Raw genomic sequence first — 25,265 nt, 5'->3', positions numbered from 1 at the left:
TTCAGTTGAAAAAACTTGATTTTTTAAATTTAATATATCTCGAAAATGATTTTAGATTCAGTTGAAAGATTCTGTTCCGCTCGTTGAGTTAATGGGGTGTATATTTGTTTCGCACTGAATGTGAAGTTTAGAATTGAAACGCCACTTTCTATCTGATCTGTGAAATTTTATCACTGAATTCTCGCATGCGACCAAAGTTCTTTTTTAATTTTATCGCTATCGGCTTGAGATACATCAGCTTTATCACAGAATTTTCGTTTCTTTTAAAAGCATGTTTCACCTCTAATCCGAAAATTTGAATTGAAAATTCTACAGGATTAGAATCCGAATTTTCATCAGGTTTGGTGAGAACCAGGCATTACAAAAGTGGGATAGCACCCTAAAGTTCCTGACCGCCCAGACAAATTTCTGGGGCGTGCTATGCTCATTTATCTAAAGAGTTATTCGCATCTAGCCATGTCCTTAAAGCAGAGGAAATTATTAGCAGTGGTGTAAATTTTTTTGGTGGGACGGGGGCGCTACAGATTTCTTCGCCCCTTTTTAGATTTTGAAAATGTCTATTTGGGGTATTTTTTATTGAAAAATTCCATTTTTAGTATGAAATTAAAAAAACAAATTTGTCCCCACCCCTAAATTTTTAAAAATATGTGTTGTCACCTTCCCTTGATTTTTTTTTGTGATCTGACTGATAATTATACTTCCATTGTCAAAATCAATTCATCTCAATAAACCATGATTAGTATTATATGTAATGATTAGTATATGTAACGATTTTTCAAAAACACTATCCTTATTTTGAAATTTTTGATTGCAAAATGAAGATAAAGGTAAAAATCTGAAGTTTAATTAAAGTTGCAAGCGTAATAATCTGAAATAACACTGCAAACTTCTTACCAGAAACCTTTCCACTAGCAGTCTGGATTCACTTTCCAAGCCTAGCCACTTCTTGTCATCCCATGAGTAGTGGCCTGGCCGCTTTCTTAAGCTTGTTTTTAAAAAGAAGCTTTTTGGTGGCAAACTTTAAAATTCTAAGCTATGGATATTAAACAAAGAGAATACGATTTTTGAATTTAGAAAAAAGTATTTCAATCAAGATTGATTAAGCTCTTATCAAGGGATTGCCAAGTTTTAAAAAGGCTGTGCACCAAATGGCACATACTACGTATGGTGGCACGAGGGGCGCTCCGTGATTTGTATTAGGTGATGGGGAGCCGGTTTCTCCGCTTGAGTGAGCTTAAAAGAGATTAGGATACCTTTTACTCGGGTTTTACACCTACAAATACAGTGTCCACAGATTTACTACTGACAACATTTCGTTTTACTTAGATAATCTCTTCAAAATTAAAGTAAGCTTAAAATATGCTCAAAATGGACATCAACCTTTATTTATTATTTTTTTTTTTTAGTTAGAAGCAAATGTAAAAGATGGGTTAGCCCTTTAATTGTGAAGAGATTTTTCTCACTGATCGACGCTTTGCTGAATGTGTCTACTAGGAAAAATTCTCGGTCGATAGGAGAGTATCTATTAAATATTCCTAAGATAATTCTAGGGTTTGCCGTCTAATTAAACTCATTTTTAGAAGTAAAAATGAGTTCCTGCGGAATTCTAAATTTCCAATTCCATGGGTCTTTCATAGTCCTTTAAACTATGCTATTCCATTGATTTGTCTGACAACGCAAGAAAGCCGATAAAACCATATACAGAAGCAAAAGAAACTGATATAATTAAAGAAAGAAACGGGCCTCTAAACCTTTTAAAATGAAGTTGCTTATTGCCGCAAACTATCTAGAAGAGGTTGATTTAAGGATCCCTAGGATTAGTCCATCATTGTCGCTACCACTATTTAACATATCTTCCCTATAATTCACAAGTTCATTGCATCGAAAAAGAAAATGTTTCGATCCATCCCCTAAAACACTATAGTTCCTAGTCTTTTTGGAGAATTTAAATCCCCCAGTGTTAGACAGTTGACGCGCACCCGAATTCAAATTTTAATGAGCTTAAGTGGTAATTTTAATGTCAAATAATATTCTTTATCAAAATTTGATAAAGAATATTTGCTACAAAAAAACCTAACAAAGTGCAACAAAATTTGTTTTTGTGTATTTTTGTTACTCTTTTATGAATTAGACAAAAATTTTGCGGGGCGGTTTAAACCGGGTACCCCCTGAATATGGTCGTAAAAATTGGTTCTACCAATTACCCCCCCCCTCGCGTTTACCCCCCCCCCCTCGGCGATTACCCCCGCGGAAAATACCCCCCCCCCCCCTCCGCGGAAAATGCCCCCATGGAAAATAAGGTTTTCCAAATTTGAGAATTTTATTTGAGCGTTATTTTTTAATTTCTGTAAGGGGAAGGAATTTTGGTACTTGTGTATTATGCGCCACTCACTCAATTTTACGCTGTGTAAAATTCGAGAGCAAACTGGTTTTTTCGTTAGTTTCTTCGTTACTTTAGAAATAAAATTTGGCTATAGATTTGCACATTAGGGGGGGGCGGATAAAGTATAGTGGGTCTGCCTGCAAAATGTTTGGTACAATTATTCTGCATATTAGATAGATAGATAAATAAGTGTATTTTAAAGTTAAATATACGGCCATGAACACAGTAAAATAACATAAATGAATATAGTGAATGGGGGGTATTTAACCCCCAGGAAAATCCCCCAACGTGGAAAATATTCACCCCCATGGAAAGTAACACCCACGGAAAATACCCCCTCCTTGGAAAATAGCATTGCGGAAAATACCCTCCTCCCGTTTGGAAAATAAGGTTTCTAAATTTGAAACTTTTATCTGAGTTTTTTTTTAGTTTCGTTGAAATGTGCTAGGAACGTGAAAAAGAGGAATTTACACACCAGAAGTATCTTAAAAACTTAGAAAAAAAAACAAACACAAATCCATTTATGTTGAAAAGACTTCCATATGAACTTCTGCAATTTTTGGCAGTAGCGGGTGCCAAATAAAAAAAAGGAAGAAAAAAAAATATAGAAGAAAAAAAATTTAAAATATAATTTTATATTATAGAATATTATTTATAAAAATATTTTATATTTTAAAAAAATATAAAAATAATTTTATGATTAAAAGATTAATCATCAAAATTAAATGAAACATTACATTTACTTTATACTGTTTTTTTTTTTTTTTTTTTTTTTTTTTTTTTTTTTTAGTAAATAAAATTTATAGATACCTCGCTACTCTTCTGTAACTTTTAGTGGTCATATACCTAGAAAGAATTGTTAATACCCCCCCCCCCCGTGGAAAAGAAGGCTTTCCAAATTTGAGAATTTTATTTGAATTTTTTTTTTTCGTAGGGGGAAGGAGTTTTGGTACTTTTGTATTATGGGCAACTCACTCAAGATTACGCTGTGTAAATTCGAGAACAAAATCGGGTTCTTCGTTAGTTTTTTTCAGCTTAGCTCGAGACAAGACAAAGACAAGTGACAGGATATATGGGAAATATATAATTTGGGCTATATATTTGCACATTGGGGGGGGGGGAAAAGTATTTGGATAGTTTGAAGTCATAAAACAGTTCTTTCTAGGTATATGGCCACTAAAAAATTACACAAGAATAGCGAGGTATCTGGAAATTTTGTTATAAAGTAAATGCAATGTTTTATTTAAGTGTTTTTTCGGTACTCTTTCACTAAACGGACTCTTTTATATACGGCAATGCAAACCAGTCACCAAATAGACCGAGACGCGTGATGAAAAACAGGTTTACGCTGCCTTCTGGGATATAAAAAAAGGCCAGAACTGTATTTAAATTGTTGTTTTCTGGGGTTTAGGGGGAGGGGAAGGTACCTAGGTTAGGTTAGGTTACGTATTTAATATACGCTATGATTTGCCCCCCCCCCTAATGTGCAAATATATAGCCCAAATTTGTTTCTAAACTATTATATAGTCATCCTATTTTATTTTATTTCATTATCATTAACCAAACTAGTACTATATAAAAGAGTGCGTTTAATAAAAGAGTACCGTTTTTTCCAAGTGTTAAATGTTTTTTTTCAGTGACCGTTTTTCCAAGTATTAAGTACTATTATTAAGTTAATGTAGTGTTTCATTTTAAGTGTTTTATGATGATCGTTGATCAAAGTTTATTTTATTTGTATCTTTCATTTATGTTATTTTACTGTGTTCATGGCCGTATATTTGGTTTTAAAATACACTTATCTATCTATCTAATATGCAGAATAATTGTACAATAAAGATTATGCATGCAGACCAGCTATACTTTACCCCCCCCCCCTAATGTGCAAATCTATAGTCCAAATTTATTTCTAAAGAAACAACAGAACTAACGAAAAAACCGGTGTGTTCTAGAATTTTACACAGCGTAAACTTGAGTGAGTGGCGCATAATACACAAGTACCAAAATTCCTTCCCCCCGCGGAAATAAAAACAAAAATAATAAAACTCAAATAAAATTATCAAATTTGGAAAGCCTTATTATCCACGGGGGGGGGGGGTATTCTCCGCAGGGAGTATTTTCCCGGGGGGGGGGGGTTGGTAAACGCCACCATAAAAATCCATCCGAAGTGGATCTACTGAAATAATTCCGGTTGTGGGATTAATCGGTATAGAAGGAACCCCATTGTAAACATTTATTCGAGGACTTGATAGAGGCGAGTTGAAAGATACACTTTTATGTTGATCGAATTTGTAATAGTGAAATTTGGTCAGGGCATTGACTCCATAAAAATATATATGCCATATAGCCAGACTTTTATTTTCCTTAATTGAAGTATGACTTTGGCTTTTGTCGACTTCAAAAGCATTCATAAAATGAAGAACAGGTCAAATAAAATCTCGTTGTGGTAATTTCAATGTTGCTTAATATTTGTTTTGATCCGATTTTTCATTGTTTTGTCAGGTGGACATGGTCAATTGGACATGGTCAATGGGAGAACAGGAGATAATTTGTCGTCAATAATGCTGTCCATAACCCACGAACGAATTGTCGTTTCCCCTTTTCATCCCCCCTTTACACCTCGCCTCCCTCGTTTTCCGTGAACAAGAATCCTCAATTTTTACCCCAATAAAATTTTACCTAGCCAGATACGCCAGATCCCCCCCCCCCGAACATAATTTGATAAGTTGAATCAAAAAGTGAATCAAGTGAATATCCACCTCCTTATCTTAGTGAATCTCAGAGCAAGCAAGGACATGTGTTTGTTTTCGGCGTGCCTGTTCAGAGACGTAGCTAGGGTTTTCAGCGCCCGTGGTAATTTCATCCCCCCTCACTATCACTAGCATAATATTCAAGAAAAATACCTCAGTTTGGCGCCTCCTCAGAGGCTGTGCCCGGAGAAAGCCCTTCCTCCTTGTCCCCCTATCTACATTACTTTGCCTGTTTCTATTCTGTTCATGCACAAAAACAGATTGCCTGTTTTTAATTTACCTATTCTGTTCTGTTTTTACAATAGCTATTTCTTAGTTGCCATTACCATAATATAGTATATCATAGTAGGCTATTAATAAAAAATATCACAGTCTATCACCCCCCTCTGAGGTTGCACCCGGTGACAGTCCTCTCTCCTTGCTGTTATGTCAAGTTTTTTTTTCTATCTGTTTCTCCTCTGCAATTTTTTTTTTTTTTTTTAATTGACAACCTTAAGTAGCGCAGTAATTTTTGAAATAGGAACGAATATGTAAGGAAAATTTGAGCCATCTGCTAAAACAGCTTTCACTTTTTTGTCTGGTAGTATGAGCATTTTATGACAATCTAACCTATGCTTGATAAATATTTAAGCCCTGAGTAAATGAATTTCCATTTAGCTATCTTAGACCAAGCTGCCAGATGTTTTTTATGTGCTAATTCTGAATCCAAGTATTTTTTTGACGACATGATTGGTAAAAGGGAAATATTTTCGTAATTTTTTTTCCAGTTTTTGTAACCCCTCAGGGGCTGCCTATTGCACTTTTCTTATAGATATTTAAATTATCGTGCCATTTATACCATATCAGGCCAAGAGCTATTTTCTGAATATTTTTATTAGGAAGGGTCAAAGATGTTCGTTATTACTAAGAAAGTTGTGTTGTCGATGTGTGCAATTAATAAACTTGAGAATCTTCAGATTGAAGTGTCAAAATATATTTTCTCTTAGATTTTGCTTAATGTTTCTTAATCATTAAGTATTTATGTTTCTATAGGGAACTCTGTGGATTTCCCTATAGAAACTAGTATTTTTAACTATTTATATAGTTAAAATAGTATTTATAACTAGTAGTCTTATTTGCACTGTAGTGCAAATAACACTACTTGACTCAAATGGGTTTATTAGCACACCTTAACCAGCTTTTTCTGTGCTGACTTCATTACCTTTGCCTCTCGAATGGGGTATACGCATGACGTGTTTTTTAATATATCTTATTAACCATAAATCTGTTGTTTCTGGATGGGCTCTCTAGTCGATCTTTTAAAGAAATCCCCCATGGTCTTGGCCCATGACCATGGGGAATTTCTTCCCCATGGACTCTTGAACACCCAAGATTCTTGGTTGTTGTAGCATAATTCTTTTTATTTAAATATCGATTACTGCTAATATTAATATAACTTAACTGAAAATACATTTTAAGTGTTTTCTCTCTTTTAACTTTGAGCCCGTAGTTATTAAGACTCTCAGGAATGAATGTATATATATATATATATATATATATATATATATATATATATATATATATATATATATATATATATATATATATATATATATATATATATAGACATATTCAGCTCTAAATAAGGATTGTTTTCAGTAAAGTGCAAATTGTGTGCTTGTCTTTAGAAGGCAGGGGGGGGCTTCAACCCTACTCTTATTTTAAACTCGTTTTGAGTTTGACTCGATTATTTATTGTAGTTTCTGAAGGTTATGGGTTTCATTTATTTATTGATGATAATTTGTGTTAGTTTCACGCTTGGAAAATTATTTGACTTTGTTTTTGTTCATTTTTGGTTTAGTGTAGCTCTTTACTTTTCCTTGAAAAACTTCTTTTATGGAAAAGGTTTGTTAAACTTATCAAAATACGGAACAATTTAAGGATCACCCTGTTGTGCAGTATGTCCATTTGATGTTTAAATAAAACTCTTTTATTACAGTTTCATTGGTTGGTTTACTTTTCAGTTTGTCCCTAAAACATCAAATGGAACACGCCTTAAGCCGAAAAGCAGATATTAGGCCACAATAAGACTTACAAATCGAGTACAAGGAATTTTTTTTTATAAACCCAGAAGGCTCTTAAAATTCAAAACATAACTAATTTATGTAGTTTGATGTTTGATAGTTAATTAAAAGGGTTTTATCTTCAAGGAAATTATTCATCACATTTGTTCTGGAGCTAGTAAAAGGAAGTACTTCTTAGGTAAGCATGAATTTGATGCGGTTTGGCGAAATTTAAATGCTTCATTGACGTCACCAACTCACGTCATTACCAACGATAATTGTATTGTGCTTGAAGAATCTCGTTTAGCCACATTGTTTAAAACGATAGTATTAGTTGGTGGGTATTATCTCATTCAGTTACTCTGATCTATTTAAAATCGGATTTTATTCAGTACTCTCCAGGGTAGTCACTGTTCAGGTAAGGTCTCTTATTCTCCAAAAAAACAGTAGGGGCAAGGGCATATCCAGGATTTTTGTTTGAAGGCTTTTTACAAAAAAAAAACAACTATAAAAACGCGTCAGAAATGTGCATTTTTGTTACATTTTTACGCGTCGGACAAAAATTTAGGAAGGGGTGTTTAAATCCGGGTCAATATATACCAAATCATATTATTGAGTTAGGACTAAAGTGAATACACCATTCGATGCCTTTTTTTTATGCTGATTATGAATATAATAAGCATTTCTGCTGGAACTGAATTTCAGCCCCCCCCCTATATATGCCAAGTAAGGTGTAGGTTAGGTCTAGTCTCGATAGGGGGGGGGGGGCTGAAATTCATTTGCTATAGAAATGCTTATTATATTCATAATCAGCATAAAAAAGGCATCAAACGGTGTATTCTCTTTATTCCTAACTCAATAATATGATTTGGTATATATTGACCTAAATCCGTTATCACCCCCCCCCCCACCCCGCTGGATACATCTTTGTTAAGGTGTCATTCTTGTCTATGTCCTTTTCTGAAGGAAACACTATAGTAACAAAAAACTAGTACCGATGGATTCCACAATCGACAGGTAAAACTACTATAGGGCTACTATAGGGCAGGTAAAAGTAGGTAAAACTACTTTTGGGCTGCTCTTCTGAAAGAAACATGCTAATGAAATTAAAAATACTATAATTAGATTCCTTATTTTATGCTCTTTCCAGATATCATGGTTGATTTACTGACAACGCAGCTCCCGGTGGTTCTATGCACGAAATGTAGTTTCGCCTGAGGGATAACAATGAAATTGTAAATGTGAATATTATTTAAAAAAATGGATAAAAATGGAAGGAAACATGATATTCTGATAAATGAAAACATCTTGCTCATTATAAGTAAGAATTGCATTGTTTTTAGTTTATATGTCCTAGGGCTATATCTGGGACCGTCAGGGGGTTAGGTGGATTGTCAGAAAATCGACCACGATATTTAGAAAGATATAATGGTCGTTACCACAAAAATTCCGCCCCTCTTCCTTATGGGGATGGATATAGCCCTAACCTATGTGCAAAAGTGCAAAACTACAAGAAAAGATCATATTAATAGGCTATGAATGTCTAGCCTACTTCAATATATTCAGAAAGTGCCTGTTAATCATATTTTTACGTTTCCTTCCATTTTCATCTACATATTATAATTATTTTCAAATAATATATTCATCCTGCTTTTCTCATTATTTCATTCTGAAGTATTGCTTTGAATTGGAATAAAGTATTTGTTAGCAAATAGATGCGGTGATTCAAACAGTGAAAAACAATGGTTAAATCATATTTAGGCGTATATTTTGCCTCATTGGGGGTGGGCGAGGTACTTTGTCACGGTGGCGACCCTTATTTTTGGAAATAGTGTTGATGGGGGGAATCAATGGTCCTACTCTATTGATATTACAATTTTCTCCTTTAGATGAGGGCTTAGACAAGAATGTGATCTGGTAGGATTTTAGACCCAAATGTCTGCATTTTGAATATTTTAGTATGCTTAGCAAGATTGTCCGGGGGAGGAAAAGGTGATATTCGAAAGCAGTAAGGGTAAAAGTGAATGGCCGGCTTATCGCTAACTCAGGAATTTGTATTGTGCTAAGTGAACGATGAACTCAAAAGCCCTTAATTCGGCTTTCAGTTTACTTCTCCTTGACTTTAGGTTTCGAAAACACATCCGATGAAATTAGGGCACTGATGCGTTATATGGTCGCTTTTATATACTAATGAGAGACGAAACCCGCTAGACTGGTTATTTCTCAATAGCGGTCTCTTGAAATGGAATGCAAAGAGTAGTTTTCATTGCGTTTACGATATTTAAACTGTTGCTTTTTGGGGTTTAGGAGGGAAGGTGCCAAGGTTAGGTTAAGGTTACATATTTAATATACGCTATTCTTTACCAACTCCCCCCCCCCCCTAATGTGCAAATGTCTAATGTGCAATTGTCAGTGCCTTGTGGATGGGGGAGATGGCGGAGGTAGACGCCTTAAAATTACTTTTTGGTGCTCTGTATCCATTCCTGAAAGTTTGTTCACCTAACTCAACTATTTTATAAGAATGCAAATAAATCCATCATCTAAAAGGTCACCATTTTTTATCTGAATTTGTTTAGAGTGTGGTTTTCTTGAACTTTAGACCTTGGCAAGGCGATTCCCAGGATTTAAGGTGGGTTCAAGAGCCCCACACCTAGGGCTTTTTTAAGACCTATAGACGCGGAAGAAGTAGAGATAAAAGCTTGGAAACCCTATCCCAGACCCTTTCAGCTTCAAATGTATTCCTGAAAGCTTAGTTAGTTTTGAAAAATATTAAATAAATAGGCTAATTGTGGGAACTAAACTGGGTTGTCAATTCAAGAAACTTTGAGAGGGCCAAACCTAATTTTGGAAATTTAGGGGGGGGGGGTCAACTGGATTGTTTTTGGGCTTTTTTTTTTCAGTGAAAACATGGAAAAAAAAGTATTTTTTATATGAGAATACCAAAAACGATAGCCTATTATTCAAAATATTGGAAGGGGTCAAAAATATTGGGGCTATAGTACCCCTCCCTCCTACCCCCTCAATTGACGTGTCTGGAACTAAAACCAGTTAAAACTTCTGTATCCACTATTGCTAACCAGTATGAAAATTTAAGTTGGTTCTCCATTCCCTTCTAACCTTTCACGATCCTTGCTTCTTGTGTCACAATCCCACGCAGTTCCGATCCTTGGTTGGGGCAGTTATTCGAGGATCTTTAATAGGAATAGAGGTTTTTGGGGAAAAACCTTAGAGGGGATCACGCCCAACCCCCTTTTGGAGGTATAACTTAATGACAATAGTTCTTGTAACTTTGTTATATTCATTGTATGGGCGAAATGTCAGTAGATTTTATAGGGATAGAATTTCTGCGGGACAAATTTTCTGTGCCCTACCTTCTGTAGGGATCAATAAGGTGCGTGATGGTGCTGTACCAACAGGTTCCAAGTTCCGAAAGGAAAATTTTTCCCAAAAGGGGTCTCCATTTTTCCTCATTAATTGATTATGAATCAAGAATAGTTTGCTTGGATATAGTGACTGATATATTCCCTAGGGTGCTATCATCCATGGCGAGACTACTCCTTTCGTTCACCACTTTCTTCAAGATTTCCAAGAATGTGGCGAAAGGGTGTAAGTGAAATTCCCGATGAAAATCATATTTATGTTTTTTGATTATTTATAAGAGTTCCATTTCCTTATCCCCACTGCATTCTTTGAAATATTGTTTCTCTCAATTTTTTTTTTTTTTAATTTCCTCGAATTTTTTATGAGCCCATACCTTACCTGACTCAATTAAAACCTTCTACCATTTACACGTTTTGGAGAATAATGAGGACCATTCTAATTTACGGAATGATTGATATTTCATGAAGAGTTTACGTAATTGTGTTAAATCAAATCCAAAAAGCAGTTTACTCAATCACATTTTTGGAAGCATAATATAATTGCATGTTAAACTCCAAGCATGTTGAACCAAGTTAAACTCCAAGTTGGAACCAAGCAAATTTAAGATGAATACTACTACTACTACTAACAACTCACTGCACCACCAAGCTGCCTGAGGCCAGCATAGCTACACACGCTCCTCTTCCATCCCAATTATCCAATGCCTCCCTCTTTACACCCTCCCAAGAAGTCCCAGTTTCTCTTAAATCTTTCCTTACGACATCCTACATTTTACCACCCGATTGGGGGACGACCTGCTTTTCGTTTGGCCCTGAATTTTTGGCCGACAAGGACGATCTTTGGCAATCTGTCATCTTTCATCTGCAGAACGTGTCCTAGCCATCTCAACCTTTAAAATGAATGGAATTCCTTATTTTAAATAAGCAAGCAAATTATTTGCTTATTTCAAAACACAAAAAAAACTTACAGAAATAAAAAGATACTATAAGATATTTTATACCTTATATTCTACTTATATTCTGGAATATAGGTGGGGTGTTTCCAGGGTGAATTGTCTGTCGGGAATTTTCCAGGAAGAAATTACCCGAACACCAATCACACCATATACCGATCTCTAGTAATCTTACTTTCTGTCTCTCCCCGCTTTCATTGGTCCTTTAAATAACGACAACCGATCAGTCAGTCGGAGGGGAGGGAGGAGGACTCATATATTTTTGTTATTCAAACTTATATTTATGTGAAGTAATTCTAATCTTTATGAATTTTTAGTTCTAATCATAAGAAGGACTTGAACATACATGGAAAATTTAAGCTAGTGATTGAACCCCATTTTAAATAAAATGAGATAGCAAATCTTATTAGTTTGACTGCCGTTATTAATTGTAAGAAAACAAGAAACTAGGTTCTACGTAATTATGCTTTAGGCATTAAACCTACAAAAAAAAGAGATAGAAGAATTTCTTACCATCTAAATAAATTTCAGTTATAATTGGAAAATATCCAACCTTTAATTTGCAGACATAGTTAAAAACATGGTAACTTATGCTTGATTTGTTTTCTTTAATTCAAGCTAGTCCTTGCAAAGTACGGGGAAAGTCAGGGTTGTGGAGGCGACCGGAGTTCTATCGTCGGATCTGTACCGGGAAGTAGAAATCTGGCAAAGCCGTCGTTTTCGTTCAAATTTATGGTTTCGTAGAAGCAGTTTAACTGCTCAATAGAAATATTTCAATAAGCAGCAGGGTTCTCACTTTAAATTGTTAATTAACCCAAATCTTCTTAATGTTACTGCGAAAGCGATTTGGAAATGATCCAAGATTGAATTGGTTGCGCTATTTAGAATTGCCACATTTTTCGTTCAGCTTTTTGCATATGGTCTGTCGTTAAAAAAAGTGGTTGCTAGTAGCATACCAGAAGCGCATCCAGGATTTTTGTTCGGGGGTGGGGTTTACTAATTTTTTTAGGGGGGGGTACATAAAAACCTCAAAAACGCATACAAAATTTGTTTATGTACGTTTTTTTACGTTTTTACGAGTCAAACAAACATTTCGGAGGGGGGGGGGGGTCAAACCGGGTACCCTCCCCCTGGATACGGCCTTGTAGCATACATTTTTAAATGCAAGACATGTTGAATATCTTGTTCGTAAACAGCAAAAAATTGAGGATTTTGTCAGTTTCTTCAGTTTTTTCTGTTGCTTTTTGTAAATAAATCACCGTTTTCCGTGTAGATCTACAGTTAAACCGTTCTTTCAAAGGGCATTTTGAGTTGTCGATGTATTTCGTGTTATCCATTGTTCATTAGTTCCGCATTGTTTAGAATATCGGTTCTAAAGGAATATACAGTAGTATAGTAGAAACTTCCTGCTAAGGGCGTTTTTACTTACGGTTTGTTTTTATTTATTTTAGTGGTTTACGTTCTTTTATTATTTTTCTATCTTGGACTGAGGACGGCTGAGCGGAGGTCTCGGCCAAAATATTTGCATTGCATTTTTGCTTTTTCACTTGCAAATATCCTCGTTTTTTCTTCGCAAGTCTTTTTTCTCATTTTGTCATGCTTAGCCAGTGTGGTCTAAGAAATTATTTAAAACTATATGTAGTAAAAATGAAATAAAAGAAACCATGTCTTAAGTACTACTAAAGCTATTGGGCTACATGACTTAAGGTATTCCATAAGAAAATGTAAGGTATTTCATAAGGTCATAAGGAATAATAATATATATTTTATTCTATAGTACTTGTGTATTATATGGCAAACATTCGAGAAGTGAAGTTAAGTTAGTCCTAATGAAATATACCAAAATATGATGAAAACATGAGATTTCAGCAACACAATTATAGAACCTATATAAAATAATCATGGAAGGGGGCCGCACAAAGCGTATTATTTTAAATACCTAACATAGCTTAATTCAGTCGGAATACCATCTTTTAATGCTAAGTATTCAATTAAAATATACCTACAACGTAGACTATGACTGAGCTTAAGGAAATTTTCTTCAAATACTGAGAGGTATAAACCGGTTATTGTCTTATATATAGATCCAAATTCTCGAGTGTGTACTATATAATACACAGGTACCTTATTCTATTGTACAGTTTTAAATTCTTAGTATTAATTAGTTTTGTATTGTTTGGAATATTTGTTATACAGGAATCTACAGTATTTTGCGCTAGTGCTTACATTTTTCTCTTAATGATAGGCACCATCACTGAGTAAAAAAAAAAAGAAAACCAAAAAAAACTCATACTCAACATAAAAAATACAAAAAAAAAAAAAGAAAGACTTAAAAACGGTGTACTAATAACAACATTTGTATGATACAACTTAAATCCAAAAGTATCTGAAAAAAATGACGTGGCAATTGCCAACCTCGTCCAGCCTGAATGTGACAAAAAAGCTAATTCTTGTTTATCAAGAAGGCACCAAATACGACACGTCAATTTGGCTCGAATTAACGCTTACTGTATCCTGTTATTGGTATTATCTCGTTGTGAATGGACCTATAAGCAAAATAAATATTTTCCTTAAATTAATGACTGCGAATTAAAAAGAGCAATTTTGTTGCGTATTTTTAATGAGCTATACTGATACTCCGGTGCCCTAAACAAGTTACCCCAATACCCTGCTCCTCCTATCTGTGCCTTTACTAAGATATTTGTGTTTTGTTTTTGAAGTAGAAATGTGTAAGCCCCATTTATTTGGTTATAAGGCACATGTCGTCTGGATGTCTTTTGATTCACCAGCCTTATTGACGCAGAGGTTAGATCCTTGGGGTCATTTTGCTGAGAGCGGAGAGGTGAAAATCAAAAATCCAAATTTTTAAGGCATCATTTTTAAAGTTCTGCATAGACTTTCGGATCAGTCTTAAGGGTGAGGAATCACCCCATCTCCTTTGTGGAGGTGTGGCACCATCCAATGAAAAAGGAATGGTGCATCTTCATATGTGATATCAAAGAGTCCGTTCCGTTTGTCTTGTTGGTCGCTTGCCACTATTTCCAAGGATATTATAAGCTTAAATAATTTTAATGTTACTATGCAAGAATTTTTTTATCTTCGTTGCAAGATATAATATTATTTAAAGTGAAAGAATTATTTGACTTTTATAATCCACCAATAAAACAATTCAGATCTCACAACATTAATACTTAGATTAATGTGTGCCTTTAATTTTCAAGCTCTTCTTTTTAAATCATCGAGTTGGCCATTCTCTGTCATATCGAGTTCAAGGAACTGCTAAAACTGGAATCTACTCTGGTACCCAAAGAAAAAAAAAGGCAAAAATATTATCTCGCAACTATCCCGTGCTTCTTAGTTTTGAACTGGCGGTTCTACCGATATACCCTACTATTTTTTGGGTAATTGTTATTTTTAGGCCAAATAACTATAGGAATTTGGGATAATCGTTAACTCCATAGAATCATCCAACTCCATGGTCGGGGTTTATAAATCCAGGGTCTTTCCTTTATCAAACTAGCTTACCTTATAAAAGTATACACGTAGATAATGGTTAGACCCGAGGGGATGCCCACTTTCCACCACCTGGTGTATATCTCAGAGCGTCACGTGTGCCCCCTCGGGAAGATCTTTCACCTGTCTAGTGGCTGATGTTTACTATTTAAAAAAAGTAATAACATATAAAATTTATCTGTCATTATTGTGAGCAAGACATCCTTTAAATATATAAACTACTCATCTAGTCCAGTCAAAATACGGTTTTGACTCGGCATTTGAGCAACAATTATCTTTTTGTTACCAAAATGTTAACATTTTTTTTAATGTGTTCAGAAAAATTTGTCACCAAAGAAAAATTTGCACAAGAATTTGGCTTAATTAGACCCCGGCACCGCGCCGATGAGGGAAGACCGGCAGCGGTGGGGCAAAAAACAGTACGCCGCGCCGCGCCGCTGGTTAGACACCGGTGGCGCGCCGCCGGCGCGATCAATGTTGACCGCAAACATTAATGTTTTCATCAGTCTTTCTCAGATCACAGCTTCAATTTACAACAGATTCGAGCCTATTCATGAGTTTAAAAATTCACAAGTCGCTGGCTGGAAACTGGTCTTCTTCGTTATTCATCAAGAGAAGTAGAAACGAAATGGCTGTTGCGTTTCAGAACCCTTGCATAATACGATTAGTTGAAAAATCTATTAGCTATGTATTCGTAACATAAATAATTATCAAAATTAGTAGTTTTTTTCATTGAGCATTACTGCATACAAAACATCAAATACCGTATCAAAATATTCGTCAGTTATCTGGGTAAAAACTTTGAATATAAGTTTGAATTTAGAAGCTTAATTTTTTCATAATGTCCTTTGCCTATATCTGTTTTGTCACATTTAAAACCGTTAAAATGGGCGACTTTTATAATCATTGTTTTTTTTTGCTCTTTTGGATGCCAGAAAAGCCGTCTTGTGTTAAAAACTGGTTTTTAATTACAATTTAAAAAAAATGCATTTTAAAGTTTTTTTTGGCTTCTTTATAGAATATATGTCATGCAGTCTAAGGTTGAACTGCTGCCTTATAATTGCTTTTGGCTGCTCTTTTGAATATTATTCATTTTTTCTTTTGGGGATTCATTCCAAATTATAAACTGATAAATACCTAATATCAGTCAAATTATAAACTGTATCTAAAAGGAGTAAATTTATCAAATTGAAAAATACATGATGAACACTTCACATGAGAACACTTTAATTACAATGACACAAAAAACACTTAATAGTTTATTCGGTATGAAGAAAAATGAAGTGCCAGCTATTTTCTTAGGTAAAAAATGAAAAGCTCATCCGTTTTAAGTGTAATTAAATGAAATAATATGCAGACTGAAGTAGCTCCAGGAAGATGTTGAAATGTTCATCCTAGTTCGTCACATTTAATCCAAGCAAAATGTTAGGACACTTAGTATCAGTTATTGAGTTTAAGCTTTGATTTCCAAATGCTCACAAGAATTACCAAATTTAAGAAAGTCGCAACAATAAGTCACCTGTGGTCAAAATACTTAGACTCCTCTTTGATCCCCACCCAGGCTCAAAGCTTCTGCTATGGTCATTTCTATGGAAATGTCCAAAGAGTTTCTTTTTAAAATAGCTTTCAAGCGTAGTTAGGGGTATTTAGACTTGTTTACTTTTCTTCAAAGCTTTGAAAAAAGTGTTATAATATTCCAAATGTTAAATTTGTGCATATTTTTGGTAATCATTTGTGGGGTGATCGAATTTTCTAAACCACTGTAGATACGTTAGAACTTTGCAACACCTAGTACCCTGAGGTCATAAGACTGTTAAAGACTCCTCCTTAAACCTCCAAAATTAAAAGATTTGATGATGACCTCGCCTATGAATTCAACTTGGGTACTAGACCAAAGGCGCCATTGTTACTCGAGCGCACCGTTAGGTGGGGATGTCGATATCGCTTTCGTCACACCAATTCGTTTTAGTGTGAATCTGCCTGGTACATATGAATGAATGTTTTCAAAGTAAACCCGTTTCATCAATAGGAAAAAAAAAGCGGATTGGACGCGTATGTCCCTTTCCCTTCGGACCATAAGACCATGCAAGTGCTGTATCAAGTATAACTCACAAAAATCTTGTTAATTTTGTCAACTTTTCAACTTTTTGGCATCCCCGTTTTCAATAAAAAAAAAAATCAAGGTACTATCACTTAAATATAATAACTCCCTATGCCACCATTCTGGATACCATCTTGATAGGATACCGTCTCTGCTTTAAATAAAATAAAATAATTAACTTATCGGCACCCCTGCTTAAAAAAAACTTGATTTATTAAAATTTAAATTTTTTTGTTCAATACCCCCCCCCCCCCCTCTGGATACCACCTTGATAGTATGGCATCTCTGCTTTAAAAAATGAACTTTATGGGATCCTTACTTTCAATAAATAAAAATGTGAGCTCTCATCATTTAAATATAATACCTCCCTACCCCCCCCTCTGGATACCACCTTGATATGATACCGTCTCAGCTTTCATTAGAAAAATAATTTACTGAATAATTAATAAGGTTCACCCTATGGTTCAAACAAACAAGAGAAATAGCGTTGAACAGCTTAGTGTTCCTATAAGAAAAAATTGAGGGCATGACTAAAGGGGTACAATGAAAACAATAAAATTGTCAAAATTTCAGATATACCTCAAACAATTGGAAAACTGAGTGTTAGATTCACCATGGCATTCCATAAAATCCAAAGAATCGAATTAAAAGGGAGCACACACAAAATCCAAATAAGGCCAGTAGTCTATAAGAGATCGCAAAATACCCAAGACAATGAACAAGTTTTAACGGGGGATCCTGGGTCCATCAATGTGTTTCAGGGGTTTCTTAGGGAATTTGATATAATTTTTTCTGTCTTCACTTTAAATGAAAAAATAATTATCTTTTTCGCGTCACTACTTTCAATAAAAAAAATGAGGCATTATCATTTAAAAATGATAGCCCCCTATCTCCCTCCCCTATAGGCAATAATTTACAATTTATTTATGAATCATATTTTTGGGGTAACTTCCGGTTCAATCTTTAAAGGCTGTATAGTAGTGAATGCGTTCTATAATTCTATTCAACTTGAAAATAAAATTCTTGACTGCGAATGATGTAAGAAATAGCGATTGGGAAACTGCATTCGAAATGATTTAAACTCATTTCATAAAGACGGTACTTGTTTTGTCAACATATGAAGAAATGTGTATATTGCAATATTTGCAATAGCATTTTGCATGTGTCTGGTTTTTATGCAAAGTAACAAAAGAGACGAAAATTTATGAACAAGAGAGCAGTGAAGAATTATGGTATACAAAGTAATATTTGGCAGGGAAAGTCACTGGTGATAAATCACTAGGGGTGGCACCGTGATTGCGTGATTTTCGGGGATTCGGGGAACCAATTTTTTTTTCGGGGTGACGCATAAATTTTCGGGGAAATACGCGAAAATTCGGGGATAGTGCAAGCTCTGCTTGATTTCTAATCAGGAAAATTGAAATACTAAACCACACGAGAAGGAAAAGCTCCGACTTTGCGGTTGACGCAATAAAGAATTGCCGTAAAAATAATTTAAATTCGACCGAACGCCGCCGCCTCTGCCGGCGGCGGTGTGCAGGTGGCGCGCCGGCGGCGTTACGACACTTCGGTGGCGTTCGACCGGGCCTCTCGTCGGCGGCGTTCGGTCGATCCGCCGGCACGGCGCCGGGGTCTAGGCTTAATCATTTTTGTTATGAACATCAAAATGGTCCAAAGAAAGGTTGAGGCAGCATGTTTCATGGTACTGACTACAAGCAATAGTGCAGAAAAAGTAATTCGTTTTACGAGTGTATTGAAGGCTATCACGGTCACTTTTATAGCTGCAGTGAATGAGAATGTAAAAACGCGCAACTCGGGTTTTGGCGGAATCCGAACTGACGATAATCCAACCAACACTTCCCCGAAATTTCTGGAAGGAGAAGTGGCTCGAGGACTTTACTGAGAACACTTGAAACGGTTATTGGTCTATATCCTTAGCACTGATTTTGGTTTTTACCTTTTTTGGGGATATTTGACATAATACCAGCACAAAATGACCTGGGGACCATGCCGCAATGGACACACATCTGGAAGAGTGATATTCTCAAACAAGAGGTTACTGCCATGCCTTAGGTTATCCGGACAAATACTGTCGAGACCAGGTGCCTTTCCACGTTTTAACTTACAAACTGTTTTAGCTACAGCCAATTTAGATATCACAAAGGAGTTTCGCACTTTTAATAAGGTTCTCAGTTTTTCGTTTATGCATTTATCACAATCCCGTTCAAGCTTCGGGTCTTTGGAACCAAACACTGTAGAATAATGCCTTAACCTCTCCTCTTTCGGAATGTCAGATGAGCACGTTTTTCTACTGGACTGGGATCTCTTGAAGAACTTCCACATCGCTTTCGGGTTTTTTGAGGCTTGCTCTGAAACCTTATCAGCTTCTTCACTTTTCAGTTTTTCCGTTAGATTTAGGTAGTCCTCCTCTTTGTTCTAAAATAGTTGAAAGGTCACTCCCGATATGGGTTAATTGAATTCCTTCCAGATATTATATTACAACTTAGCACGTTTTTTGCTTGTTTGACCAGGGGACACTTTTCCCAACCTGGTTTTTGAGAACCAAAACTGACCATACGACAGGGGACGGCTAAGTTTTCTGCGGTTTTTATGGTGTGACAAATTTCCGCATAATAGATGTTTAAAGCGACCAAATCTTGGACACCGTGCACAAATAGATGGTAGGGTACTTTACTTTGTTTAGGATTTCGTCACAAGTGTGTTGATACAGCACCGTGTCCATTTTTTCCCACTCAGTTTTCATAAAGTGTTTTTTGGTTGCGCGGTTGGCAGTAGATTGAAAAGGGATACTGAAAGATATACCTAAATGGTCGCATCAGGTATGCTCGGAGTCAACGCTTATATTTTTCATGAGCAGAAAGTTTGTTATCACATGATCAATATTACTCGTAGAGCCACTATTACGTATATATGTAAACTGCTGATCTTTTTCACCAAAGGATATCCCATCCGGGTAATGAGGGGTATCCTTACCAGGTAAGGAGGGGTTGCATTGGCAGTCTCCACAAATCAGAAAGCGCCTGTTGTCGATTTTACACAAGAGTCGGCTTAAACGGCTACACGCTTCGGCATACGTTTCTCAGAACGATCGTTATTCAGGTTTGTTGGACGATATAAATTGATGAGAAAAAAGTTAGTTGGCCCTAAAAATCCACCAAAGTGTAGAAGTCGCACGATTCGTACAACCTACAGGGGATCTGATCGTCGACTATAACAGCAGTGCCACTGCTAGGTCTTCCACGCGTAGATTGTTGTTGGCTTCATGTATGAAAACCGATTTGTGCGGAAAGGATTGGAACAGAGCAAAATTGTCCTTGGTAATTAGGTGCTCTTGTACACAAATTACATTATAATCATAGCAAATTCCGCTCACGTAGCCTATTTTCACAGCGTTGTGTCCGTATATATTTCGGCAAAAGACCTTTAAATTATTCATTTTCGGGGTTGAGACGCTTTGTTCATGGCCTTTTTAAAGGCTGGGCAGATTAGGTTATAACTCGGGTGATCGTTCTTCCCATCGGGACAGAGGGCACACTTGACGCTGTTTGATTGACATGGTGTTTCTCTGATCGATTCATGGAGTTCTGCACAACAGGGGCAGCAGGGTTGATTGCTGCAGTCTCGTGCCAGACGTTCGAAAGACTGGCGCCTGAAGCACCTTTTCGGGATTTCTTTGAACTTCGTTACTTTGAGGTAAGTGTACTCAATATAGATACCATACCGGATAGCCCTATCCCGTGATAATTCATTTGCAAAAACAAGTCGAACTGTTTGTGAAGAGCCATATCTTTTAGCTTCTGTGACATGAGGGTTGCCTGCTATTATCTCATCTGGGGTAGTACCTGGCGGGAATTTTGCAACAGCCATGATCTTTCAGTGAACGTTCAGTGAATTTTGCAGTCAAAAGTTTGGCTGTGTAATTATCGCTTATTTTATTAGCCTTTCAACTTGTTAGGTTTAGCAGAATTGTCGAAATAATTAAAAAAAAATCTTTCATTTGTAACAATGGTATTGACTTACAATGACATAATAAACATGTCATGAATATTTACTATTAAAAGTTTTGCCATTTAATTATGTACTTACTTAATATTTATTTTCTTTACTATTATTATTTAGCTTGAAGCTTGACTTGTATTCAAACTCATATTAGATTTACTAGAATTGTCAATGCAGTTTTAAGAAAATGTTTAACTTCTTTTTTCGCAGGGTAGCATAGTAACATAATAGACCTTCTATGAATATGAAGTTTGGCATTTTATTTGAAGCATTTTTTGGCATTCTTATGAGCATTTAGCTTCATGCTTGACTGTTGGTCAAAGCTTTTAAACCTAATTCAAGGACAATTCGTGGTCATTATTGTTTTACTGTTGAGAAATATTCCAGGAATGTATGTTTTGGCAAAAAGCGCATTCACTGAAGGTGCTGCCAGAGACACTGAAACTATATTTTTCAAACTGTCGTATACAGTAAATACAAATTACTGTTCAGTTTGAATGAAATTTACTGTTTTTAAAAATAGTCTTATATAAGAAATAATTACCGCTAAACTGTGTTTTAACAGCCCTTTTTCAAATTTTGGCTACTATGGGCCATGTTCACTCTTTACTATAGGCTGCAGCTACTGCTGTAACCACGATGAGCAATATTTGGTTTTTGGTTCTGCTCTGTGGATAGGTTAAACTAGTAAACTCTCTAAATTTAGTCTGTTTTCATTTGTTGTTGTTTAAAGAACAAAATAATTTTTATTTTACAGTTTTTTTGGCATTTATCTATTTAAAAAATAAAAAAATCGAAACTACTGAATGGTGAGACTTGTGTTTGCTATTTTTCAATGTTTTCTTCTTTCATTATATTTAGCTGTTTTTTTTTTTATTTGTTGTTGCTTCAATTTCTCTCTTGACTTAATTTTGACTTCAGGGGGGCATAGCCGTCAGTTGGAGGGGCATGTACCCTCTAGATTGTTTGCCTCATTTCTTAGTTTTGTAAAAATATTGTTATTGGAATTTCACTGAAAATGCTCTTTTTTGGTGTTTTTGTTGAAAAAGTTGAAACACGACAAATATGCCTCCTAGATTTGGAAAAAAATCATTTTGCCCCCTCCCCCTGCTAATTTTCGTCAATTAATGCCACTGCAGTGGAGGTGATTTTGAAGGTGTTGTGCGACAGTTTTATCGAAGGGATATATTCAGGGAAATCTGTGAAATCTCACAAATCGGGGATAGTCGAAGCAGTGTTTGAAGGCTAGATGAAAACTCTTCCTTGTACAAACGACTGTTCGTTAATAACAATTGAAAAACCGAAATTGTGTTTTTCCTCCCTTTTTTGGTCTTGTAAAACTTATAATACAATACAATATATATTTAATATTGAAAGTGATGACATTGAAGTGATGACAGTGGTCGAGCTTGGTTTTATAACGTGGGCGCTCAGGAAGATGTAGAGCTGTATTTCAAACATTAAGCTGTACGATAAATGCGGCTCTGTCTCGCTTTTTAAAGATATAATGAAGGAAAGGTTGAGATGCATAGGACATTTTTTGCAGATGAAGGATGACAGATTGCCAAAGATCGTTCTTTTTGGCCGTCCATCAGTAGAGAAGGAAGTACCATTTTGCCAACGCCCCCGTACCAAACAGGTTGTGTGTGTACTTTCAAGTAATTGGGTTACCAGGGTCATTTGCCTATTACAATGAGCTCTACGTACATACCTGTTCTGGTTCAAGTTTTTTCTGGCACAATTAACTGAATTTCTATTTCATGATAAAAAAGTTTTTTTTTTTTAGGTTACATCCGTGTTGGAAAAACCGGTGTATATTTTTTCGAAGCTAATTATTTTTTGATTCAATATCTTAATTGAAAAGTAACGATAGAATGACATTGTGACTTGACCTAGCTTTACCTCGCCGATGTGGTCTGTATAATACGTAAGTAGCGTTTGAAAAATATTGTCAATTTAAAAAGAAATGGCTGAAAAGTGTTTTGAGGGGGATGGGTTGCATAGAGGGGTGACTTGCACGAGGGTTCTGTTAAAGGGGATACAGTTGCATGGGGGGTTTCGGTTATACACGGGTTCAGTTACAAAGGGATTCAGTTGCACGGGGGGTACCCCTTTTTTTCGAAAATCGGGCTCCCTGTTTTCAAAATCCCTTTTTCTTCTGAGGCTTGGAGCATTTGTGTCAACAATACAAAGAATAAGCTCAGATACTTAATAGATTTGACGCTTACAAGAGACATTGCTAGAAAGTATTCAATAGCTTAATTGAAAAGTAACGATAGAATGACATTGTGACTTAACCTAGCTTTACCTCGCCGATGTGATCTGTATAATACATAAGTAACGTTTGAAAAATATTGTCAATTTAAAAAGAAATGGCTGAAAAGTGTTGTGAGGGGGAGGGGTTGCATAGAGGGGTGAGTTGCACGAGGGTTCAGTGAAAGGGGAGACAGGGGCCCGGGGGGTTTCGGTTATCCACGGGTACAGGTAAAAGGGGGATTCAGGTGCACGGGGGGTACCCCTTTTTTTCGAAAATCGGGCTCCCTGTTTTCAAAATCCCTTTTTCTTCTGAGACTTGGAGCATTTGGTGGCTAGATATTAAACTTAATGAAATTTAGTACGGAGGTTCAGTTGTACAGGGTTTCAGTTATACAGGGGTTCAGTTACATGGGGGTTCTTTGTGTTAAAAAAGTAGTTTTTGTATATTTTAAAAGAACTTTACGGGGATTGAGAGACTCAGATGCCTAATTCAGTGTGATTTTTCTTTACTTTATGGCCATTAAAAACGAAATTTTTGTGTTAAATAATTAGTTTTTGTATCTTTTAATCGAGCTTTAAGGGGATTGAGAGACTCATTTGAATAATTGAGTGTTATTTTTCTTTACTTTATGGTCATTAAAAATTAAATTTTTTTGTTAAATAAGTAGTTTTTGTGTCTTTTAAAAGAGCTTTACTGGGATTGATAGACTCAGTTGCATAATTCAGTATGATTTTTATTTACTTGGTGGTCATTAAAAACTAAATTTTTGTGTTAAATAAGTAGTTTTTTTATCTTTTAAAAGAGCTTTACTGGGATTGAGAGACTCAGTTGCCTAATTCAGTGTTATTTTTCTTTAATTTATGGTAATTAAAAACGAAATTTTTTTGTTAAATAAGTAGTTTTTTTATATTTTAAAAGAGCTTTAAGGGGATTGAGAGACTCAGATGCCTAATTCCGTGTGATTTTTCTTTTCTTTATGGTCATTAAAAACGAACTTTTTTTGTTAAATAAGTAGTTTTTGTATCTTTTAAAAGAGCTTTACGGTGATTGAGAGACTCAGTTGCATAATTCCGTGTGATTTTTCTTTACTTGATGGTCATTAAAAACGAAATTTTTGTGTTAAATAAGTAGTTTTTGTATCTTTTAAAAGAGCTTTACGGGGATTTAGAGACTCATGTGATTTTTGTTGACTGGATGCTCATTAAAAACTAAATTTTTGTGTTAAATAAGTAGTTTTTGTATCTTTTAAAAGAGCTTTATGGGGATTGAGAGACTCAGTAGCCTAATTCAATGGGATTTTTCTTTAAGTGGGGCTAATTATAAAAGACAATTTTCGTTTTTATTATTGGTTATTGTATCTTTTAAAAGAGCTTTCCGGGGATTGAGAGAGTCAGTTGCCTAATTCCGTGTGATTTTTCTTTACTTGCTGGTCATTAAAAATTAAATTTTTGTCTTAAATAAGTAGTTATTGTATCTTTTAATCTAGCTTTACGGGGATTGAGAGACTCAGTCGCCTAATTCCGTGTGATTTTTCTTTAAGTGATGGTAATTAAAAACGAAATTTTTGTGTTAAATAAGTAGTTTTTTTATATTTTAAAAGAGCTTTACGGGGATTGAGAGACTCAGTTGAATAATTCTGTGTGTTTTTTCTTTACTTGGTGCTCATTAAAAACGAAATTTTTGTGTTAAATAAGTAGTTTTTGTATCTTTTAAAAGAGCTTTACAGGGTTTGAGAGACTCAGTTGCCTAATTCCATGGGTTTTTTCTTTACTTGTTGGTCATTAAAAAAGAAATTTTTGTGTTAAATAAGTAGTTTTTTTATCTTTTAAAAGAGCTTGACTGTGATTGAGAGACTCAGGTGCCTAATTC

General features: G+C 35.4%; 1 protein-coding gene and 1 pseudogene across 9 annotated transcripts in view; one reads left to right on the top strand and one right to left on the bottom strand.

Moving 5' to 3' along the window:
- Positions 1-25,265, top strand: part of PMCA (plasma membrane calcium-transporting ATPase 3) — a 282,389-nt gene that overhangs the window by 47,299 nt on the left and 209,825 nt on the right. Inside the window, exon 2 of one of the 9 annotated variants that reach the window (XM_089100637.1) lies at positions 8,323-8,413. The exons of 6 other annotated variants lie outside the window; for them this stretch is intronic. The gene's annotated coding sequence lies outside the window, so the exon portion shown is untranslated. Of the gene's footprint in view, positions 1-7,498; positions 7,591-8,322; positions 8,414-25,265 lie in introns of those variants that run through there. 2 more of the 9 variants (XM_089100640.1, XM_089100638.1) reach the window with 2 other exon arrangements.
- LOC148944598 (uncharacterized) lies at positions 20,284-21,007 on the bottom strand (annotated as a pseudogene).

Source organism: Artemia sp. Qi Xiang Cuo, chromosome 14 (genome assembly GCF_049724085.1).
Source record: "Artemia sp. Qi Xiang Cuo chromosome 14, ASM4972408v1, whole genome shotgun sequence".
Taxonomy (NCBI): domain Eukaryota; kingdom Metazoa; phylum Arthropoda; class Branchiopoda; order Anostraca; family Artemiidae; genus Artemia; species Artemia sp. Qi Xiang Cuo.
Note: the sequence above shows the minus strand (reverse complement) of the source record. Positions and strands in the feature narration are given on the sequence as shown.